Genomic DNA, 25906 nt, shown 5'->3' on the forward strand with positions numbered 1-25906 from the left:
TGATGTGTTTGAAGTGTAAAACTTAGAACTGTTTGTAGGTACTCTAATGAGAACAGGATAATTTTGGAACTTGTCAATCTATGCAACAGAAGTGTGTGTGTCTACGTTTATTATTCAGTACAAGCTGTAAAAGGTTCATCTTTTCTATTTTTCGTCTCTAGCCAAAACACAATACCATAGGACATACAACTACAATTTTCATTTCATTTACAGAATCGATTGAGAAAATTCAACTGAAGAAATAGGTTGAGTAGTGCTGGCAGCATCAGCTGTTTTTCACTTCTAGAAAAACTTTAATTGTTTGTGCTGAATAAAGTCTGTATGTAACACATATAGATATATTTGATATATGATTACACAATGGCAAGCTTTTCCTGCAATATTTGTACTCATTATCAGTTTAAAGAATGCCTTAAAGCCAAAAACATCTTGAGGTGGGGGTCTTATAAAGCCAGGGAATTATTTTGCGACGGGGTATGCAAAACCAGTTTCACCGCCATTGCTGCTGTGACTTCCCTGTTGTAGAAGTGTATAGAGCTGCTACTGGTATACAGTAAATAAAGCTGTATTATGCCATTTTCAATAAAAAATTATATTCCTACCCCCATGGGCAATCTGCGGCCCAAAATTGGTACGTGGGCAATCTTGTACAACAGCTTCTGCTGACCCTTACAAAATGGGAAGAAAAATAAAATCTAGAAGTACTAATCATACCAGAATATTCTGCTAATAGAAAAAGAAGCCCGCGACGAAGGAAGATTTCATGAAAAAAAAATTAATAGCCCACATTATCGTTCCGTTCATTAAGTACAGGTGCAACTGACAGAAGAAAACTACGAAACCTACAACGGAGAAAAGTACTCCATCTGTTGGCAGGAAAAAGCGTGATAAAATGCGCAATTTCTTTTTCCTTCTTTTCTTTCAGTTAATAAATTCCCTTGTACAAGTTTTGAGATATTGTTCAACCACTAATATATTCCTTCTTCTTTTTCATGCGCAAAGTCTGCAACAAGGATGAAACTGGACATGTGATTACCTTTCCGACAAGTTTCTTGATAGTAGAACTGAGAACTACGAATATGCAAACGACACTAGCTCATCAATTTACTATAGCTGTTTATGTTCTAAATAAATCTATGAAGAGATAGAATGTCCAACAGATGGTACGATGGTTCACAGGGAATTCGCTAAAGACGACACAACAAAGCACTGAAAGTGTGTATATTTTATGCTCGGAAACTCATTACTTAGAAACAGAGACAAGCCTACTGAAGAATTTTACAGTATTATGATGTTTAAATAAGTAACACGGAATTTGAAATCAAATAAATTGCATGTAATACAATTAGAAAACAAATTAAATACCTAATTCTATATTCACATTTGCAAACATTAACTTCCAGCAGCATTTGCAATGCGTATAGGCGCATACCCAGAAATGTTTGGTGAGAGGGTCCAATATTTCTATGTAATCTTGAGCCTGTCTTATTCTGCACACGAAAAGACAATAAATATTTGTTAATTATTGCCATCACAGTTTTAGAAAAAATGATAGATTATGTTTATAAGAAGAGTACAGATGAGCCGTAAACTCAAATTTTTAGCCTACATAAACAAATATAGGCTACAAATATTGAGTTACGGAATTTCGGGGACCAGACCCGGTGGACCCCACCGTGGGTAAGCACCTGACTACGTATATATTTACAATGAGGCGTGTTTTTATCTTTTTGTAGATTAACGGTAACAGACGATAACACTCGAATGAATGATGATGAAAAACTGAGGACTGAAAATGGTGGGGAAAACATGGGGAGTATTGTGTTTAAGTATTATGGGATGGGAGATTATGTTTAAGTAACACGGGATTTGAAATCAAATAAATTGCAAGTAATATAATTCGAAAAGATTTTTTTTTAAAAATTCTATATGCACGTTTGTAAACATTAAATTATCACAGTATTTGCAATATCTTGGAATACGTACAGGCAGTTTCAGAAAAAAAATATTCCAGGGAGGGGACACACTTACTATTCGGAGTGGCACTGCTGGTACTATTCTATTTATTATTATATTATAGACGTATTGTTGTGGTTTCCTCCGGGGAAGCATTCTCAGCGCTCCGGGGGACAGTGCCCCTCAAAAACATGTCTGGAAGAAACACTGCGTACATGCCCGCACCCAGAATGATTTGCTGGAGGGCTACAAAGTATTTGGTGGAGGTGTATGAGAAAACCTAGAGTCATAATGTAGTTCACCACAAACACGCATGATCATTCAGACAAAAGCTAAGATTTCCACTAGTACGCACCAGAGATGGAGTGGGTCAGTGGGTCAAGTTTTCTGGATGGGTCAGTGGGTCGTGGGTCAACAGCATGTGACCCACTGTGACCCACCATCCACCGTGACCCACTATGACCCACCGCCCACCATGACCCACTGTGACCCACCACCCACCGTGACCCACTGCGACCCACCACCCACCATGGCCCACTGCGACCCACTACCCACCGTGACCCACTGCGATCCACCACCCACCATGACCCACTGCGACCCACCGACTCAGTATGATCTACCGAGCCTCTCTGCTCACTGCATTGTAGACAGTATCTTCTGAAGACTGGTAAATTTGTCTTCGTTTTACTTTCAAGACCTTCATTTCCCTTCCTTTTCCACTTGTTTCTGTCTACTTACCTGAGGAGAGTATATCTAACCAAGTGAAAAAAGAACTTCAGGACTTTTGGATGTTGATTTTTTTAATTGTAATAATAGCAATAGGACTTATACTACTACTTGGCTTTCGAGATCTGTGAGTTTTTAGAGGAGCTAACTACTGGAAAAAAACATTTTTGAATCACTGTAATATATAAATTATTATATAAAAGATTGAATGTAACTATGTGTGCCTGATCATCACGGTCAAATTGCAAAGTTAAATGAAATTACTTTTGGTATATAGTTAGGCCTTAATCCAAACTGGGATGTTATATTGCTTTTATTATAATGCATAATATCCTAAGGAGGTAGTGAGGATCCGAATTTTTGCGAAAAAAAAATGAGTATCTCGCAACTTACGGAGCTGAAATTCAGTGTATTAACTCTTTATTGAAAATAAACAGAATGTGTCCTAGCATTTTTTTAAAGTCTCCTTTATGTGTGTGTGGGGGAGGGGGCACTTTCTATATATGGAAAATTGGTAGTGAGTTGGTTTGTAAAAATGATCGAAAACGATCGATGTTATTTAAGAAAAAAAAATCAGAAACAAAAAATACAGTGCTTGGCTCCATATATCCATTGCTTTCTACTATAATAATTGCTGAAGCTTATGTTTATTATATGGAGCGCTTACAGCACAGGGCAATCAACCCATAAAGTTGTGAGAAAAATAGGCATAAAATTTGTACTGTAAGCTTAATTACACGGAAATTTGAAGTTTGGATTGTACGCATAATTATATGGAAAATTTTACACTTTTTCCCCTTTACGTTGGTCTACTTACCTTGATTTGGAACTTTCAAATTTCATCCTTTTTCCACTAAAAAGTATTGATAATTCAACAAGGAAATAATTATACTATGATAATTTAATTTAAATTCATCGTAATTTGGCCCATGGCAAACAGCAGTGTGGTAATTGAAGGGGAAGAAGGAGGGAAATTCCCATTCACCTCTGAACACTTTGCAGGAACCTCGTTCCCTTTCGCTTTCTAGACGGGGGAGGGAATTTGGTAATGGCATCAAACTTTCATGTGTAATTACAAAAATTAAATTTATAAACAAATAAGAAATCATCAGTTTATCAGGCTTTAATTGATAATTTATTCACAAGATTCCCTATCGAAGGTGGATGAAGTTTCTGTTCTCCATGAGTCGACATTGCCAACTGCACTGGCGGATCCACGGGGAGGGCGGAGGGGGCGACCGCCCCCTCCAAAGGGTATTTTGAGCTTTCAGCATTTATCATTGGGAAATACTAACATGGTCTTTTTCCCGACCGATCCAATATGTATGACAAGCATAGCAAAGTCTAATCAAAATGTGTGGTACTTAATAGTACTTAATACAGACATATTTGAATTGTGAATACTTTTCTCCCTAGTTCCTTGGGGCGGTCACCATAAGCCCCAAAGGAGCGAGAATATGATTCATTCGTTGGACGAACAGCTGTAAGAAGGAGGGTAGTACGGCTCACTCTTTGAACTAAAAACGTATATTTTAAAATCGTGTCCTAGAAAAAGGATATGGGAATGGAATTCGGGTCCTGAAACTTCAACTACCTTTACCTTGAATAAAGAGAAATCTTCAGCGCTCCTTACCGGAAAGCTCGCTGAAACTGAGACTTTTCAGTTGGTTGATTGATTAATATGTATTTACGTCGTTTGCCAAAGGCGAGGTGGATCTGAACCACTGTAGTGCGTTCGATGCTCACTCACCGGGAATCAAACCACAGAACCCCTTGCATCAAAGATCAAAGGTACGTTCGCTAGCTACTAGATCAACAAAGAGAGCCGTGACTTTTGGGGTTCAACACGGAAACATTAGGAAGGGACCAGGGATTTATTATGACTTCAATGGCATTTCATCTTTTCTTGAGAAATAACACAAGCTTGTTATTGTAATTCATACATAAAAGACGAAATCCTGAGTGAGTAACTTCGTACAGGACAAACCACTTAAGCTAGAAACTTGAAATTAGGACAGTAGATTAGATTTGTTACGTAGGGTATTACTAAGGAAGATTTTTTTTTTTTTTTTTTTTTGAAATTCGAAGAAAGGAAGGGAGAATGGGGTGGAAATTACTTTAATAAGATGGCCATCTCTTCGAATCCGCTAAGACTAGAGACTTGAAATTTGGCATTTGGATTTCTCATTTAAAATAATTTGACACGCGTTTCAACTTTTTTTATATATATATTATAGTAAAACGGAGAAAAAAAGAGATGGAAAGAAAAAGTGGCGGCGATTGCAAATATTATAATAAGATATCAACATCTAAGAATCTTTGAAGGTTAGAAACATGAAATTTTGTATATGGACTTTCCACTTAAAAATAATTCAATACGTATAGCAGCATTTTTTATATTTTACCTAGAAGGGAAGAAAAGGGGTGGGATTATTATTATTATTATTATTATTATTATTATTATTATTATTATTATTATTATTATTATTATTATAAGATGCCATATCTCGGGATCCCTTGCGGTTAGAAACATGAAAGTTGGTAGTTTGGTTTTTCATTTAAAATAATTCAATATTTATTTGAACAGTTTATTTTTTTTCACTTAACGTAGAAGAGAAGGAAAAAAGGTGGGGCTGGTTCATTAAAATGCCTTAGGAGGTGCTTGAATTTCGTGACACAGTCTTAGCTTAATCCAATTCTATATGAAAGGCAGAAGGAAGAGCGCGAAATATTGTGCCACAGTACCACGTAGAAACATTTGCTACGGCCGTATGTCGAGCAGATTGGGGATCTGGGGCGAGCCCCACCTAGACGAAGGCTAGTATAATATACCTAGGTAATTTTATTGTTGTTGTAAGCATAACTATAATTATACTATGTTTCGTGGACCCCACACAAATATAGAGATAGATTAATTCTGTATTAATTTTTCTAACTGCTGTCCCGCAAGTTACTCAAAATATAAATGATTAGAGCAAATTGTGCACTCTTTCGTTAAAATGAATGATATCGTCAATACAGTATTTTCTTTTGTGCAAGTACTGTGCCAGACAGTGCATCTCATATGTTGCGGTGACTGTGTGTGAAGTGAATCATGACACCGTCACGTCTCCGAAACGGAAGTACGTATTTAATTTAAATCTACAGAAAAAATACTCCCATTACAAAAACAAAAAAATCGGGTCCCAAAGTGGAATCTGGGATTTTTTCCCAACCTCTTCCAGCCCCGGATTCATATGAGTCCCATTCTTGCAAATTAAATACTGGTCACCTTGAAGCTATGCTCATCTTCGACAAAGCGAACCGCCCCTCCCAAACGATCCTTCTGGATCCGCTAGTGGCCAACTGACATGGTCGATATGGAAAAGATGTTGTATGGTGATAGAGAGATTATACTTCTTGCTGAGTATTTCAAAACTGACTAAGAAAAATCGTTATCAGACTTAAGTCTAACAAGCAGATTATCGATGAGGAGTTGCAGAAATCGGGTAGAAATATTATCAATTTCCAAGATAGAGTGCGAAGGGGATTTCCCCCTTATGAATTTACAGATGACTGATATTAGAGATAGACTAAGTGCTCAAACATTGTCTAACTTGTTGTTCATCAATGTTATGGCCCACCGCTAGACAAGCTCAAAGTACACGAGCTAGTTATTTCTTGGCTAAGGATGGACATCATTCCGCTGTGGATGATTTACCACGAAAAAGTTACCAACAGGAAATAAACCCTATTTCAGATTTGTTTTAAGGTGGAAAATTACGAATTATAGAAAATGTATACTTGTATTAGTAATGGCTTATTTGTGTTATTCAACTTTGTACCTATTTTTTAGTAAGTCTCTTCCATGCTTTAAGTAAACTACTTTGAATAAATATTCATAATAATTGCAATTATGCATATTTGTAACTTAAATTTAACGTGGTGTTTTAGTGATTACACAAATTACAATTATGAGCATACTTTATGGAGATGCTCTCACATAGGGTACCCGAGCACCTTTATAAACTATGAAAAACTGATTTTTCAAGTTTTTTGTGAGAAAAATACTGTGAACTGAGAAACCATAACCTTTTCCATATTGTACAGGGATATTTTCCTGCGAATAGAAGTTTCTTTTGGAATGCGTTCAGAAATTAACACTTGCAAGAATACTCTCTTAGTACAAGTATATTTTAGGGATACACCAATTTCCCCCCACCTTGAACTGTTTCAATTTCCTCACTGACAAACACTTTACCATTTTATATCATAAAGGTCAGATCCACCGTTATTGTAAAAGAGTGGTGCTTGAGCGATTGACTAGAAATTCAAACTCCGATTAGTGACAATTTCACAGTCTTGTTTTATTTCAAGTGTAAACTCTTTAGTCAGTACGGAAGAGGCCGTGGATCGTGTTCAGAGTTGATGACGATGGATTTTGGTTAGTCAGAATAGGTCATAGTGGAGAGTGAGAGTGGTTCATGGTGGGTCACGGTGGGTCACGGTGGGTGGTGGGTCAGAGTGGGTCATGGTGGGTGGTGGGTCAGAGTGGGTCACGGTGGGCGGTGGGTCATGGTGGGTGGTGGGTCAGAGTGGGTCACGGTGGGTGGTGGGTCACGGTGGGCGGTGGGTCATGGTGGGTCGTGGGTCAGAGTGGGTCACGGTGGGTGGTGGGTCAGTGGGTCGTGGGTCAAATTTTCATTGACCCACGCCAACTCTGGATCCAAATTACGTTACTAGCTAGTGTGTATCATAGATTAACTAGAGAAGGACTAGGAGGGGCCAGGCCCCCATATGACACTGTTGGCCCTGCATCGTTGGACCATAGGTAAAGCTATTTCGATTTTCAATCTCCTAGCAAAATATCCTACTGACGCCGATGTGTAATATACAAAGAGGAAAAAATGTACGATTCTCGGAGAATAAAAGTCGGGGTTCCCGTTTAGAGCGCTGATGCATTTTTCCACACTTTGCATGTCACTGAAATAACACTTATAAAAAAAATAAAAAATGATGCCATGATCGGTTAGATACTTCCTCTATTTATCAAAAATAACTAGCACATAATTTAAAGTGGTCACTGTACACTGAATTTCCTCCACTGTAATGAAAATGCCACCCCTTGGTGAACTCGTCGGCAGATGTACAAAAGTTTGCTGGTGAAAAACAGAAACGTTTCTGATTGCTGAACACTCCTTCACAATTGCTGTGTTATGAGGTGACACATATTCATGAAATTCAATGTGCAGCAACCAAGGAACTTATCAGTGTTCCTAAAACTGCTTTCCTGGTGAGCATGATCCTGCTGCTTTCCTGGTGGAACTTGGGGAAAGATCCTAGCAAGTATTCGTCAAAAAGGAATCTATTTTGAGAATTAAATATATCCTGTATCCATATGATAAGTATTCTGTGTTTTAAAACAGTTCACTCAAAACTTTTTGGGCATCACCATGTATAAGAAGTAAAGAAAGAAAGAAAAAAGAAAAGGATAAGAACAATCGTCTATTTAGGCCCAATAACATCGTTCCTAATCGTAACATCTAATAATATCAATTGCCATACGTTTTACTACTTTTTTCTTCTTTTTAAAAAATAATATAGTGAACAGTTTCCGTAAGAAGAAAACGAAATCATACAGAAATCAGAACCAAGAATCAAATAATACACGATTCAGGGCAGCCAATTTTATTTTTAATGAACCTAATAGAGATTCTGACGCAATGGATGTGTCGGGGGGAGGAGAATTTAACGACAATTGTACGAAGACAACTAAACTTCCTTACAACCAAAGGAAGAATTACATTTTCCAACCGACATGCAATTATGATACATCATTTCTTATCGTTATTTCATTGCTAAAACACAATTATTATTATTATTATTATTATTATTATTATTATTATTATTATTATTATTATTATTATTATTATTATTATTATTATTATGCGTAGCAGCAGTATCCTAGTAGTAATGTCCTATCCGAATTGGATCAGTGAAGTCAAGCGGTCCCAGGTTCTTGCCAGATGGATAATCGTACAGCGAACCACAAAACTATCACCCAACCTAAGTGCTCTAATTCCATTGCTTTGGGGTCCAGATCATTTGCAGTAGTGAGAACGCCTAGACAGACGCAACCCAACTTACACTAACTTTTCTGGGCACTGACAGCAGTTGGTAGCCCTGACCCAGGTATGTATGTAAAATTGTAAAGTAGGTGACTAACGAAACAGTTATCCATTCTAAGATGAATTCCTATGGTTCGAATCGTGTTTTCCAAAGAACACCAACCAGGCCTATTTTAATGAAAAATGTGTTATGAAAGTTTAAAATAATAATCGGTAAATAACTTTTTTTCAGTATTATTTTCAATCTTATTTTAATAAAAAAACGTGTTATGAAAATTTTAAAAAATATAAAAAACTTTAATTGGGCAGGGTTTGAACCCACGCCAAAAACGATTTTCATTACTAGCATGTTGCGCTAGCACGCTCGGCAACGAGGGCCGACAGCAGTTGGCCTTTACTTTCAGCTATATGTAGGTCATGACTCTTGATGTCCTATCTGTATCAACCAATAAGATTAGAGGATGTCTTAAACTCTTGGAATCCGGAAAATGCAAGCCGGCAGACATCATGTTTGTATTCTTTGAATTGCATCAACACGTGTAGAAAAAGAAAGTTCTATTTTTATCTTCCGAACAAATGATAAAAAACTTCCTTTAATTACCCGGCGGGAATCGAACCAAGGACCGCCGGAATGTGAAACTAACGCTTATCCCCATACTCTAAGTTAGCTGGGGGCACGGTGGCTCAGTGGTACAGCGTTCACCACCGGTGCTTGGGGTCTCTGGTTCGATACCAGCTCGCGCCGTGTGGACTTTGTGGTGGACAAACACCGTGCTCGTGGGTTTTCTCGGGGTTCTCCCGTTTCCTCATACTTTCTTCATTCCGCCATTTCATTCATCTCTCATCGTCACCGTCTCCTTTAGCCTAACCGGCATAACCGTGGGACGTAAAACTTCAGCAAATTGCACACTTTAACCATTTTAATGTTGTAAAATTCCTGTTTCGGTCATAATAAAATAGAGAGGGTTATGTAGAAACAATAGTCAAGAGAATTCAAATCTAAATTGTCAAACTAAATTGTTGAAAATGAGTGATTGAAGTAGTATTAGTGGATGTTGTTGCAGCATTTAGATATGAGGAAGTTTAACGTCCTGCTTGAGCATGGAGGCTAATGTTATGTGAAACTACAGTTTAAATATGTCTCTTCGAGTATTTCTTTACAATTATATTCGTACACGAGCCAGTAATATACATTGCAGATTGTCGAGTTCAACGTTTTATCCAGGTTACACGATATTGGGGAAATAAACTCTCTAACCGTTGATCCTGGAAGATGTGATGTGTGGCCCGAACATTCAAACGTACTTTTTATATAGTTTTCTGTTTATTACGTTATTTTGTATGGAAGTTTGTTTTGTGAAAGGTAGAAAAAGTAAACTGATAACGTAAACAACCTAAAACTCAAGCTATACCATGCTGAAAGTGCCGATGGACCTGCGATGGACAACTAGAGACCTCTGGGCAAAAATTAGACGCCTCGCAGCGATGATCAGCTGTGGCCCCACTTCCGTTTTGAAAATTATCGCACCAGCGGCAGAGATGCGACGAAACGCCAATAAACCACAAAATTACTCCCCCAAAATATGTTAAATCACCTATATGCGTGATTTGTTTGCATTACAGTGTCTTAAAACACTTTTAAAAAGTACCCCGACGCGGGCGCGAACCAACAACCTTACGATCCGAAGAGGCGTGTTCTTCTGTCTTCGCTACGGAGGCGATTAAGGAGACGTCGCATGTAAAGGGATAAATCATTGCGGTCGTTTTAATTTGGTCAATCAGAGTGCTCCTGTAACCGTGTATATTCGACGATAACCGTTTGGGATCAGAGGAAATGTGTTCGCCATATAATTTTATAATAAAATTAGGCGCATCTATTTACTTTACTTCATAGTTCCCCCATATTCACTTTCTAATGATCGGCGACGGCTGCCATCGAAATTCATACCATTATACGCACTCATCTCAATATATTTCATTTCATGTTGTAGAGGCAGGAGTTACCGGAGCTCACTTAAAAGTAATTCGTCTGGAAAAAGTAATACATAATAATAACCGCATGCATATGACTGTCGATAGTTCGTACTGTTCCTTCGGCATTCTTGACGACAAATCAAAGGAGCGTGACCCTAAATGAAGTCCTCGCTGCCAGAGGCAGACTGTTCCGGGCGGGAATCCCCGACTGGGCCGCGTGAATCAATAATAATAATAATAATAATATGCGTATAATTGTATGAACTTGCAAATGTTGCCGAATATTAGGCAGTGAATATGGAAGGACTATGAACTGAAGTAAATTAATGCGCGTAATTTTATTATACAATTATATGGCGAACACGTTTTATCTTATCCCAAACGGTTATCGTCGAATATACACGGTTAAAGGAGCACTCTGTTGGTCAAATTAAAAAGCCTGAACGATTTATCCCTCTATAAAGAGACGTTGCTTATGTGTCACAATGACTTACTCGAGATTTCCTTCTTTAACCCAAAAACCAGTTATCTAGACGTTCCTCAATGAGGAACATATCACGAAACGTCCTTCAAGTTAAGGCTACGTCATCATTTTTCAGTGATGGTCCCGATTTACAGTACAATTCTTCTTTACCTTCTAGTTTGCAAAGAAGGAAATACGGAATAGGAAATACGGAAGAAGGAAATACATTCTCTGAATTATATCGACACGTGTAGATGTAAGTGTGCTATATTTATTTTCTTATCCTTATATGACGAATAGGTGGCAAAGTGTGAAAGCAGAGAACTGCCATTACAGCGGCCACGGTTCGAATCTCGTCGTGGCATTTATTTTTCTTTGTTGGAAGGTATTGTTTACATAATTGATATTGTAATTCTGTTATTCCTTTATTATTATTATTATTATTAATAATAATAATAATAATAATACTGCAAAGTCAAGACTAGGCTTTATATTTTATGAATTTTCTGATTGGATTTCAAGTATTTTTGTTGAATAATCAACACACTCCATTGCAGGGGGTTTGGGAGAGTGAAATATCATCCTGTTGCTTTTTATTTGTTTACTTGCACGCTACACCAAGCCTGGATACTACATTTCACATTTCTATATCTACGGGAACTTCCCTAAAGGTTTTGATGATCATAAGAGTAAGTGAATCAGTCTGTCAAGGGTTCGAAGCACTTTAAAGGCCAATTTCTCCTGCATGGCCTTGCGTGTTTGTATGTCCTTTTAGTTGTCAGTTTAAAGTTGAATTCTCTGGACCAATCTTTCTGTATAATACTTTACTATTTTATCATGACTGAAATCAGAAAGTTTCACCATTATTACATTGAAATCGTAAAACGTGTAATTACTGAATTCACTGCACATCCAGTTTTTTTTCCTTTTCCCAGAACAGTGATGACTTAGAGTAGTAGTTTCATAATGTTGGGGTTCCATGTTCGATTCCCGCTGAGGCAATTAAGGATTATTTTATAATTTGCAATATTAATACTTCTGATGTATACTAACATGAAAACTATTCAATTTCTCTGGATTTCAGAGTTGAGAGTTCCTTCACAGATAAAATGCCAACAATACAAAATTACGTCATCCGTATCAACCTTGATTCGTACTGTCTGGGAACGTAACGTGTTTGGACTAGGGATGCGCACGAGACGAGTCGAGACAGGATTTTCCTGACAAAATTCAAGCCGAGACACGGCTCTTCCAATAGTAAAATATACATTTTTCGAGTCGAGACCACTTTTACAGCACATTTTCGAGACGAGCCAGCCACAAATCGTGTCTCGTGCGCATCCCTAGTTTCTACAAGAATTGATGATACATAAGGGCTAAACACGTCATTACTGCAATAGTATGGGCCAAAAATGAGTTCCTAGGAATTGTTCCTACCTGTGCAAAAATTGCAAATAGTGATCGAACTTACAACTCTTGTCACGAGAATGATCCTATTTACGATGTCACCTCACCTTTCTACCTAGAAGGGCGAAAGGAAACGCATTATTGTTATCAGCTAACAAACATTTATATTAAATTTTTTGTCATGAAATGGTAATTCTATCTGTAAATCCATAAACGTAATAATATTATTGCGGTCATGTGTAAACCTAAGAAACATCTGACATACTGTATATCTTTTCTATCCCTATGAATAGCTTCGACTATGTGACTTTTGTTTCCTTCTGTGGTAATAATAATAATAATAATAATAATAATAATAATAATAATAATAATAAAGGAATAACAGAATAATAATACCAATTACATAAACATTACCTTTCCATAGAGAAAAATTAATAATTGCCACGACGGGATTTAAACCCATGTAGCTGCAACGGGAGTTCCCTCTTTTCACATTTTTTAAATCGCCCCAACCAGGGTATTGTTCGCCACTGGCACCTTATGTCCTTTTGACGTATTCCAAACACTACAGGGACAAGAACACAGAAATGCCGAGGATAGTTAAAATTCCGACCTTGCTTTTCAGAGGAATTCGAATCCCTAGTGAACTGCGCCTCATAATCAGAAGCCGAATGCCCGGGATCATTCAGCTAGTGCCGCCGGCTCAATTTGCCACAAACTCTTCATATGAATATAAGAAAATAAATTAGTAGTTATGGAACATAAACATAGAACTGTCTATTTCTGCACGTGTTGATACAATTCAAAGAATGTGAAAATAATTTATGTCGTCTTTTCTTTATTGGAAATTAGAAGTTATGGTAAAGAAGAAATGTAATGTAAATTGGGACCCTCCCTAAAACCAATGACTTAGCCTCAACTTCAAGAACGTTTCGTGATATTTTCCTCATTGAGGAACGTCTATATAACTTTTTTTTTTAGTTAAACAAGGAAATCTCCAGTAAGTCATTAAGACACTCACATAAGCATTAGTATCTTCTGTATATTATTCCATGAAACGACTTTAACTAGGTATTAGTTTGGGTGGAAGATGAAGTGGCGCGGTAGGTAAGTGGTTAGTGCACTGAACTTTTATTCGGTAGACCCGGGTTCAAACCGCGGCCAGGTTGAAACTTTTTCAAATTTTTCAATTTCAATGCATACTCAGTGTGACTAGCAAGATCTCTTCCCTAGAAAGAAAAAGATCTATGAGTATTAGAGAAGGTCTGTCAATGGAGACAGTAATTTACAAAGTTATTTCCAGTAGTTGTTCTAGATTTGATATTTACGGATTAAATCAAAAAGAGAGAAACAGGAATTGAGTTAAAAGTTGATCATTAGTGTGGGACAAAGAGAGAGGGAGAAGATATATGGAAATTTTGAAACTATGAGTTCGTCTCTTTTAATGCTACAAAATTGTCAAAGTAAACTTAATAATAACTTTCGAATGTATTAAATGATAAAGACCAAGAAGGTTTTCATAGTTCACCCTAAGCGTTCATTGGAAAAGAAGAATAAAACTGGTTGCTAGATTTAAAAAAAAAAAATGGACTCTCTCAAACAGCACGCACAGAAAAAGAAAGAAAGAAAAATAAACAATTACGAAAATGTACATCAATTATCATGCAGCAACTCGTGTTTTCTTATCTGGTCAAAAATCTAGGAATACGGAAACGAAACACACACGGAAACGGATTTCAAAGCTTCATTTATCAACGTCTGCATATCTTCCGCCCTATGGTTATATTAAGTAGTAAATACATAGCTATTTTTGGTATGTACTTAATAAGACAAAAGACACACTAGTGAGATGTAGGTCACTCTACATAATTTAATTGTGCCGCAAATATGCTTTTATTCTTTTTTCTTAATCTTGTTTCTTTTTTTTTTTAACCGCAACACATTCATGATTAACAACGCTGTTTCTTTGTGCGTTTCACACATTCGCTAGTGACATCTGGTAGGCGTGAACATGAAAACATTCCCAGGTGCAAATTATATCTTTGTTTTTCCTATATAAGTACACTCTTTTTTTTTTCCTATCTGTCTGTCTGTCTATCGGACGCCATCCCCACTTCAGAAACTGAAATAACACTTTGTGCACGCCCCTTTCACGACAGGTGGTTGGTTATTTTAGCGTTACGATCTGGCACGTGGCGATTCTTTTTTTTTCTCAATGTTGCCAAGTGGGTGAATTTTAATTAGAAAACAAAACACTGATATGACTAGTGAAAAACATGGTTTCTCGCAGTAACATTTGGCATTTTATCCTTTCTGGTAGTATTTTCCCCTCTCTCTCTAAAGAGGGAAAACTAACTTGCGTTTGTTAAAGGTTAGTAGTAGTTTAAAGTGAGGTTTGGTACATTTTGTTCTGCAAGAAGAGTGCCGGATCTTGGGGAACTCAGATCGTTTCTAACTACGGCTATAGCTACATAAGTATGCGTTTCCGATGCGTCACCCCTGTTTCGATCGCGATCTAGGTGGCTATTCCGTAATTTCACTTTCGCCAGAGTTATACTGTGGGCCAGTCAGGGTTTCCAGGTATTCTTTCTATATAATCCTATAGTGTTAACCCATAGATTTTTCTGTGGTTAGCTAATTTTTCGGGATTTCCTTGTATTTTTGTGAATTTTCTTTTGTTATACACCCATATACTTTATAATAGTGTTCCAATAAACTGCACAAAGAGTCTTCCAACCAGCTGCTTCTTACTAAAAATCCAATTGCCTGGCAACACGTCTTTCCTTTTTTTTCTTCCTTTAGACTTATCATTTACTGATTCCGAAACTGCAGGTGGTCTATTGTTCGAAAACGCACCAAATACACTCGAGCGGGCGTATTCTGCGCGTTCCGCATTTGCAGCACATTGTGAAAATGAAAATGAAATCTTTAAGTTTTACGTCCCACGGTTATGCCGGTTACGCTAAAGGAGACGGCGATGATGAGAGATGAATGAGATGGTGGAATGAAGAAAGTGGGAGGAAACGGGAAAACCCCGAGAAAACCCACGAGCACGGTGTTTGTGCACCACAAAGCCCACATGGCGCGAGCTGGGGTCGAAGTAGGGACCCCAAGCACCGGATGTGAACGCTCTACTGGTGAGCCCCGCGCCCCCGCAGCGCATTGTGAAAGCCAGCCACATTTAAATACATGATCCGCGTATTCCAAGAATACGCACGAGCCATACAAACGTGTTGTGAACGCATAGATGGCCGTAAACTAAGGGAGGAAATCTTACCTTAGTTTGAAGAGAGAAATGTTTATATTTTACTGATGGGGCTTTACTCAAGAGCCGCCACTGAAAGGAGATCCAAAATTTGTCCACGATTTCGTTTCTAGGTTTTACCGCAAACGGCTATGCTGTTTCTTTGGTAGGGTTATTAGGGTTATCGAAAGGCATAACGAATTCTACTCGCTATACTAAAGATTCTGTTAAATCATTTTGTGGTACCGGGGTGACGGAAGATGAAAATGTGAAGATGTACACTGAAACACTATTTCGTAAAGAACGTACTCTGTTTAAATGAGACACGTAATTGTAATTTTACTCTATCTTCACACCGGAAGAGGGAGGGTCAATAGGCCAATTCCAAGGAAGCAAAATCCCCTCCCCCGGACGTATGCTTGGAAGGAGCACAGCCCATCTCGACTAGTGCACACCGTGGCTTTAAGTGAGTATAATGTGCTCCACAAATTTTCTCAGAAGTGAATCTGATATGCACAGTTCTGAGTTCGATTCCTGTCCGGTACATCCACAAACAGGGCCGGATCCAGGATTTTCTGACGGGGGGTGCACCAATAACTACCGGTATATTTGAATTGTTTAAAATGTCTTTAGGCATATGTGATGTGAATGTGGAATTGCCCCTAGAAATGCTAAATGTCTGCTCTCGATAATTTTTTTTTTTCCTTCAACCTTCAGGTAAATTGACTTAAACTATTGGTTTTGCAAAACTTCGCTTTCTTTTAAGCCCAAACGGAAACATGACAGCAGAAATTTTCTGAAAATATTTTCACTGCTAGCTTCTCGTTTTAGGTAATGTATATTTACAATGAAGGGGGGGGGGGCACGTGCACCTTTGCGAAAGAACGACTATGCGAAGATGTGCTGAGCTAACCATATACTATCGAATTAAAGCACACCCAGACTTCAAAATCAATTTATAGGTTGTAATGGCAGAAAAATGACTTTTCTTTTTTTGAAGCTCATTTTTTTTTTAATTTTTCAAAAATACTATAGAAAGGTTAAAGCCTAAAACTTACAAAGTTGGATTCACTGGTGCTCATACCGAGAATCGAACCAGTTCTCCCATATCGAAGGCTACTAACTTAACCATGGCAGCACTGTGTTGCGGTGCATTTTGTGTTTCCTATATATACACGCACAAGTGAGTATCTTTCCAATTCATCTTAATGGCATTTCTAGTCTTTAATCTTTAAGAACCGCCTTCCTACATATAACCCTATGAGTGCGCCTCCACTTAAAGGAGAAGTCTCCAAGACCACAAAATGCATCCGCATCCAGCTTCCAAGAAGGCCATTTTTCCGATTATTATTGGGTCTGGCAGCAGCTATCACTAAAGATACAATGAACTCCACTCATGGAATCAACCGCCGGGGTTAATAGTTCCTCAGCCACCAACAGTTGGGTTTTCATTCAGCCTTTTATAAGTGGCTTCCCGCAATAGCAGTGACTGACACTTCCACCACGCTCCTGCCTTTTTATATGAAGACTTAAAATGCTAATCTCAATTTGAAAACTACTGAATGGTTGATGCTCCCTTCTCGTTCAGCATCTCTCCAAAACAGTCCTTCTTAACTGCTTTACAATAAGTCAGTGAGAATGTGTGTTTTGAAAATTTACATAATTACAGTAAAACCTAATAAGCTGATCAACTTTCTGATTTGGTCACCTATTTAATCTAGTCACAAAATAGTGGAGCAAATACAGTAGAACCTATCGAAGTTAATTAACTTTGGGGTTTCAGAGAACGACTAACTTCAAGAAATGGTAAACTGCCCAAGAAATAATATACTGGTAATTAATTGTGTCATCTAACTTAGTGGTTCTTAACCAGTCGGTCGCGACACACTGGTGTATCGCGAAACTTTAGGATTTAAAAATCATTTTTAAAAAAATGAAACAAATGTGTCGCGGTGCCGTCAACGTTGTCAATCAAAATAGTGTTGGGAATCACTGGTTCAAAACGGGGATCAGTTCAGTAGTAGAGTAGTAGAGGGGAGCAGTTCAGTAGTAGAGCGCTCACCTCTGGTGCGCAGAGTTTCTGGTTCGATCCCCAACTACGCGAGTTTACGGTGGACAATATCGTTTCTGTCGGTTTTATTATGGCGTTCTCGCGTTTCCATCCACATTCTAACTTCACCAATTCTTTTACCAAACATTTCCCTTCGTTAATCACCCGTTTCCTTTAGCCTAAACAGAACAGCTGTACGTTGACATAAAACTTTCAATGCGAAAGACTCCGGTATGACTCTCAGTGGAAGCTCTATGGTTCAGCTTCCATGTTAAGCTGTAGATTCACGACCCATATAGGTCTCGCTACTGGAAGAGACGTTAAACTCAAATCAAGACAAATATATAAGTGTAATATAATTTTTTAAATGGTTTGAACATTTAAGCAGCCAAATCAAATAAGATAATTAATTTTCAGATGTAGCCGAATTAACGTTTTACTGTATTAGCCAAAAGAACAAATGTTTGATAAGGGTCTAATTGTATTACAAGAAGATCTTTTAATATACATTAAAAAAAAAAGACTAATTAATTGGAGTTCAAATGTCCCTTTTCAGCTCCGAGGCAACAGAAGACGAGATCTTTTTTCTTAACAGTGGTATTCTAATTATACTCAACCGAGAATCAAATCCAGAATCACGTGCATGCTTTCTGTTAGCACGCGCGTTAGCCACTTGACCATAAAAGAAGTAATCAACAGAATAATGGCAACATACAGCGAGTAAAGAAGCATACACCCATAACATTGCTAAGTCGCCAATTTGCATCCTTATTAGCACTTTTACTATTTGTTAATAGATAATTTTTTTCGGAGTTTGATCCCTTGCCATTCGAAACAATAGGAGCACCCATGCCGGTGTTAGTGTTCGTGTAATTTACAATGTATTACACCAGGGATGCAAATAAGCAACAAAATTTTACTAGCCCACACCCCACTTGCTTACCTTAAGGTATATTAAATACTCGTCCGCACCGATGAACCACTCGCCCCCGGGCGTGTAGGCGAGTGGTTATTTGCATCCCTGTATTACACAACCACTATTGCCATTTGCAATTTTTGAGCTGGCTCTTGTATCCTCCTTAAGAAGCGTCCTGACGTTGCTTCGGTTTTGCTCGAAATATTCTTCGTCAAAACTAATTGAAGACATGTTTAGTAGTTTTCAGCCGTTTTGGAATTACAGCTGTGGGAACGACATTTCGTGCATTCTGATTTTGATCTCCCGTTGCCAATAAGTGCCACCGAGCGACCTGAAATTTGTACCATACTACTTCTTTCCATAAACTCAAATTGTATAATCCTCTGTCCTCTTCTTCTATTTAAAATATTTGAGTTGACCCCATCCACTCCTCTGGCGACGCCAGGGCGGACTGGCCCACCCTGCTACCCTGCAAATGCAGGGTGGGCCCCCAAACAGGTGGGCCCCCTCCACCAATTTTTAAAAGATGTGCTCAATTAAACCTACCAGCATCAAAAATATGGCAGGGTAGTCCCGCAAACTTGTGTTTTGCATAAAAAAGACGTAAAGTTAAACTTTCATGAACAGACCTTATTCTTCTTCACGTTTATCGACTTGAAAATGTTACGTCTATGAGACAATCAGGCCCTAAAACATTGCGGGGTTTGTGATACAGCAGCTGTTAAAAACGAGCACGTTAACTACTACTTTTTTTAAATATAAGAAACACAGTAGATTTCAGGCTGCTATTTGATTTGGATACGATTGCCTACTCCGGTCCTTTTACAAGCCGGCGAGTGGCGATGTTTTAAAGAAACAACAGTTTCGTAGATATTGTTATTGTGGAAAGTGGAGGTGGAGCCGGAACGCTTTCGAACTGCATTGTCCTCAGACCGAGCTTCGAAGAAAGAAATGGGATCAGGCTTCGTTTTTTTTTTTTTTTTTTTTTCAGTGCGGTAAAGCGAAAAGAAATTAGTCGCCACTATCAACGATTGTTTTATACAAACCTCAAACAATTACTATGAAGTTGCTGCCCTCGGCTCGTGTTTTATTTGTGTATTACACCGAAGAGCAAATCCGATAGCAGCAATTCAATTATTGGAACACCAGTTACGTGTCGTTTGTCGTGGAAGACAGATGTGGTTGTGTCAGTATGGATGATAGGAGTGATTGTAAGATTACTGTAAAGAAAAAATATAAAAGTGGTGTTAAACAGCGAGAACACAAACGAAGATGTGATTTACAAAAAGCTGCATCTGACCCAAAACAACGTAGGTTATTTGAATCTGTGAAGCCCCAAGAAACAAATGAGCGTGATGTGACTTATTCGAGTACTGCAGGACAGTTCCCAGGATTTTGTTTTGTTTTGTTTTGTTTTTCTGTCTAAGGTGTTTATAAATTATAATGTATACACCACGTCTTTGGATGATTTCAGTCAATTGTAGCTTATCTTTTATGACTATTTTTACTTGAAATTACACAACTTTAATAGGCGAACACGAAATTAACTGAACACTTTGCTGCCGCGTAGTGCTTTCAAACGGGTCAGATCAGGCTTTCATGGGTCAGGGGTCGAGTCAAGCCTGCTTGAGACACGGGTCGGGTCAGGTCACCTACGCTAGGGTCAGGGCTGCTCTAGCCACGGGTCGGCTCGGGTCAACTTTCTTATGCGCCGTTTCGGCTAAACCCTTCTCGGGTCGAGAGGGTCGGGTCGGGTTGAACGTCGACCCGACCCGACTCATGACCCGAATAGGTTTTAGCCGAAACGACGCATAAGAAAATTGATCTCATTTATTTAAATAAATGGTTTAAATTCATTACATAAAAAACAATAGCACTATACGTATAAATAACTGAAAGCACCAATTCCGGTATTGTGTGTGTTTACAATAAAAAATGATAATGCCAATTACACACTGAATGAGTTACTATTCAAATGTTCCTACTTCAGATTTTTTGTAATTAATGTTTTGCTTTTGTATGAATATATGGGATACTATTTATGGGTTCGAAGATGGACTTTTATATGTAATACATATGAAGAATGCCAAGTACATTTTTTACATTTTTATACAGTGGGCCCTCGTTTCAGTTTAGCAGGGTGGGCCCTATGGTTGCCGGTCCGCCCCTGGGCGACGCCACTAGTAGAATTCATTTAGCTCCTAATATCAAGCTCTTAAAATAATGGAATTATCTTAATATTTTAATTATTATGAGCGACATGTTCTAAGAGACTACTGAAGAACTGTCAACCCAGTAATCAATACTTCTATGATAATTTAATTACAACCTCTGTGACTACATAAAGAGTTTTACTGTAACGAACCAACGACTGCACAATGACCTTTCAGCTTAAAGTTACTTTCGCTGACCTAGACATATCACCTTGCATACTGTTCGTGAAGCATTAAAAAAAAATCCGTTATTGACATCCGGTAAACAAAACACTACTGATGGATTTTATATACTGAAGTAAGCATATACAACCACCAAACAGAATTCCGTTAAAGCGGGAGGAGGGGACTTTTCCTGTGAAAAATGCATGTCATTAATCTCTCATAGAACAGCGTTTCTTGAAGTGTGGTCGGCGAACCACAAGTAGCCTTCGCAGTATTCCCTTGTGGACTCCCTTAGCTTGTTAGATTGAATGTAACACACATTGCAATCAAGAGAATCGACAGAGTTTGGAAATTACGTAAACAAGCATCTTTTTTCTCTTTTACAATTGGCATTTCATGAAATGTATTAGCCTATACAATATTCTTCATTGCCTTCAATTATTAAAACAAGTATTTTGTTCTGTTCACATCAGCATAAAATTAAGGGAATTTCAATTATTACTACTTTAAAGATATAAGCATACTGATATTCACATATGCTTAAAACAAAGGGGAAAAAATGATAAATATGTGTTCGAAGGAGACCACGTAAAAAGTATGGAGTCGATTGTGCTCTACTGTTACATGAAAACAGGTTAGCTATATCACTAATGAAAGACGATACCAACAAAAATTAATAAGTTATTTATTTATTATCGAGAAGAAGAAATACTCAGCGGAAGATGAAAATCTGGGTTCTGAATAAATTTCGAGAAAAGATGAAGAACTACAACAACTGCTAATTTGGATCCTTAACAGGCCCGTAGACATCCCAAAAATGTAGGGGGGCGGTAGAAGTTAAGGGGGGCCCGACCCAACCATATTATAGTTCATTTGCAAGACTACCGTGAAAATTTAGGGGGGGCACCCTAGCCCCCCGTGGATACGGGCCTGATCCTTAACATACAATAGATACGAAGAAATATGGTGGAACGTTTGAGAAGAATTGGGGATTCTAACAAACATACAGAAAACATTTTAAATTGCCATAGAATGATGTTTTTAAGTTAGAGTTTTGGTTCTAGACCTTATATACTCACTCTGTCCTTAGGAGAAAAAAAGAAGAAAAAAAGTGTGACCGAATAGTGTGTGCAAGGTAAACGGATAACATCGAAATTACTATACCGGTATATAAAATGTCTAATGTGTGGTTGTGCGAAAGTGACTAACTCCATTAGTACTGTTAAAATTCGAATTATGGATATTAGTGATTCCAACAAACTTTGTTACTTGAAAGACGAATAATTATTCGAATAAAATTCGTTATTTGAACAGTTTTCGGATATTTGAACAACAACAACAAAAAAAAAAAAAAAAAAATGAATTAGTGCAGTGACGAGCAGGGTTTCGTTGATTTTTAACATTCAATATTAATGTATTTACTTACCATACACACGTGTTATATATATATATATATATATATATATGTGTGTGTGTGTGTGTGTGTGTGTGTGTGTGAACTGTTGACATTATGAGTTACTTCACTTTGGATACTACCCCAAGTGCCGCCATTGCCCTTATCACATCTTTTTTACAGACAATTGCACAGTGACAGTGTAAAATCCTAAAACCATCTTGACTGTTCCTGGTAACTGCCACAATCAAATGGAAAACATTCCATATTGTGGCTCTCACCTCCCGGATATATATATTTAAGAGTCACCATACTTCATCTCTCCGGTTGATTTTTTTTTTCTTTTAAGGAAGAAATATTGACAGTAGTTTATGGAAACGCCTCACAGATGGCTCTACTAACGTTTCCATGTAATGATATAACGGCCTTCTACGACTATAATGCATCTTTTGCTACCCTTCTCTATATATAAGAACAAACCACCCTAACGTCTTATAGGACTTGTCTTGTGGATTTTTGTTCCCCTTGAAGGGTAGGCCAAGAGGGGTAAAGCGTGAAGAGAGAAATACGACCGGAAGTGGCAGCTATAGATCACGTGATCTTAATTCCTTCTTCATTGTGTGCAGAGCTCACGGTGAGTAGCACTCCAAATTTCTTGGGAGGAATTTTCTTTTTTTTCTTTTACGGGAGGAGAAAGTGTTCCTGGTATGATGTGTAGGGTGGGTGCGAAGAGGGATTTGTTAAAAGTACGAGATGGATTTTTACCACAAAGTACCCTTTCTGTAACGTTAAGTAACGAAAGGAGTGCCTATGGAAATGAAAACATCTCGAGGAAAGACAAACGCATCCTCCTTTACGTAGTTTTTCTTTTCCTTACTTGGTGTTGCTTAAAATCCTCCTTGAAACAAACGCCTTTTCTTAATTTTAAGCAGTTTAAACTCAAATACCACTGTTCCTCCACTAAGAATAAAACGATTTATTTATTTATTAGAACATGATCAACACCGTGCCTATACTGTATTGTGAACATTTCTGCTTATTTAACAAACCATAAAACTGACAGGCTCTTTTTGTTACTTAAGTCTCTTAATCTTCTCAGAATATTATTATTTATTTCTCCCCCTCTGCTGCTCTCACTCCTCCACTTTCATTCCTGCTTACTCTGTACCGCTACACCATTCCTCCAGATCACCCTGACAGTATATACTATCAACCATACGCTTCCGATGCTCATCTTTTTCATGTTTGGCCATCATATACACCGTAATACCTACCGTTTTAACAGGGCACCCTTGTCTTCATTAATGCCTAGCGTCGCCCCTAGGCGAGAAGATAACACACATTTGTCATACTAACAGAACCTATGTGTTGTGATGTGAACTGCACTTCATTTATCTTTCATTACAGACTTGATGCTCCTTTCCATCTGTACCTTACCCCGCATGATTATGGTTATAAAACCATAATGACCTCAATTGTTTGTTAATAAAGATTCTTCACTACCCATAGCCCATCTATTGTTTTCCAATTAAAGTCAATAATACTTTTACATCTCTTCCCCTACAGAGGGCGTAACCTTCTTCGGGCAGTAGCTAGCATATGCTAGCCGGAAAAAAATATTATTTATATATAGGTAGATTTATCTTCATTCTAAATATCTATACCTATTCTATTCTTGATAAATGTTATCTCATCCGAAAAAACACATGGTGACATGGCACTTATATAATAACAGCGAGAAAATGTACACCTAGAGACCTGCACGGGCCGGGCTTGGGCGGGCCGACACTGTTATTTCTTTGGGCCGGGCTGGGCTTGGGCCAAGAATTTTGAAAAACTTATCGGGCCGGGCTTGGGCCGAAAATTTCCAAAATTTTTCGGGCCCGGGCTGGGCCCGGGCCTAGGTACGTTCGGGCTGTATTGGGCTCGGGCCGAAAAATTTGGCCCGTGCAGGTCTCTATGTACACGTGTCACAAAATGAGAAGCTTCCAAACTTAATACTCCTTCGCCAGTCAATTTTTCTTTCTTCCTTTTTATTTATTATTACCATAGATAACTTTTTTATTACCTGACACTATCTCTTTTCCTCCTTTTTCTTCCTACCATAGTTTGCACATTCTAAAATCTAACATTCCTTGGCGCCATAAAGTACAAAGCTTATGGACTTGCCACAGTATTTAGTTGGGTGAAATAAATGGTCAGTACATCATATCCTATATCTGTTATTTTCGAGTTTGTACCCTGAAGATGGTCAACATATCGGTTCCTATAGTAACTGTTACACTAGACTTTCTGCACTGAAGCTGAGTCAACACCGGCTCCTATGTGTTTTCCCCAGCTTGCTATACTGAAACTGGATTAACACATTGGCTCCTATACTATACCCGATGGAAACTGACGTGAGTCAGCACATCAGCTTCTATTTTAGTTATTCCCGGCTTTCTACACTGAACCTTCTGTTCCTTCCTCTCTAGAACACATACTTCAAAGGCAAGACACTAATCATTCGCCTCCTCTTACATAGTAGTTTGGAGATGTGCAGTTCTTTGAATGTAAGGGGTAACCGAGAGAGTTTCCTACATTAGACTGTCACTTCTGATGGAAAATGTACCTGTTCTGACAAATTGTAAAAGATCAGGAAAGTTGGATCGTGATCAGTGTCTAAGATGGTCTCCAAAATATTATCGACAATCACAGAAGATTTTATTTTCTTGGTAGTCTATTATGAGTGTGACCCATCTTATCTTTCCCCGTCATGAAGAAACACAACTGAGGATCGTTAGTGCTGAACTTCATGCAATGCGCGATGAACTCTTCCGCAAGCAACTAGCAACGACTCTCATGCTGCACGACAATGCACACCCACATACCGCTCGAAGAAAGGTGCAGACTCTTCACAAGTTGCAGTACGAAACGCATCTCACCTACAGTACTTTTCTGATGTCTCTCACACAGACTACCACTTCTTCCGGTATTTCGATCACTTTTTTGGTAGGGAGAAACTTCTCTGATGACCGAACTGTATAGATAGTGCGGTTAAGGGCTTTCATCATGGAATCCAATAATTGGTTGAGAGATGGCAAAAGTGCGTAGCTGCAGCCGGAGCCACTAAGCACGTATTGTGGTTTTCTTTTGGACATTTGGACATTTCAATCGCACCAATCCAATAGAAATAGATACCTGATATAAGCCTAATTGACTTTTTAAAAAGTGTATTTTATTCTTTCTCTTCGAAATGGACGGGTTTCAAACTCACACCTTTCTCTTTAGTTAGCGATGTGTAACTAGGAAT

General features: G+C 38.2%; 1 protein-coding gene across 2 annotated transcripts in view; it reads right to left on the bottom strand.

The window, feature by feature from the left end:
* The window catches only part of spri (Src homology 2 domain-containing protein sprint), a 946527-nt gene that overhangs the window by 505323 nt on the left and 415298 nt on the right, over positions 1-25906 (bottom strand). The gene's annotated exons all lie outside the window — the stretch shown is intronic.

This window comes from Thermobia domestica, chromosome 9 (assembly GCF_964235325.1).
Source record: "Thermobia domestica chromosome 9, izTheDome1.hap1.1, whole genome shotgun sequence".
Classification (NCBI taxonomy): Eukaryota; Metazoa; Arthropoda; class Insecta; order Zygentoma; family Lepismatidae; genus Thermobia; species Thermobia domestica.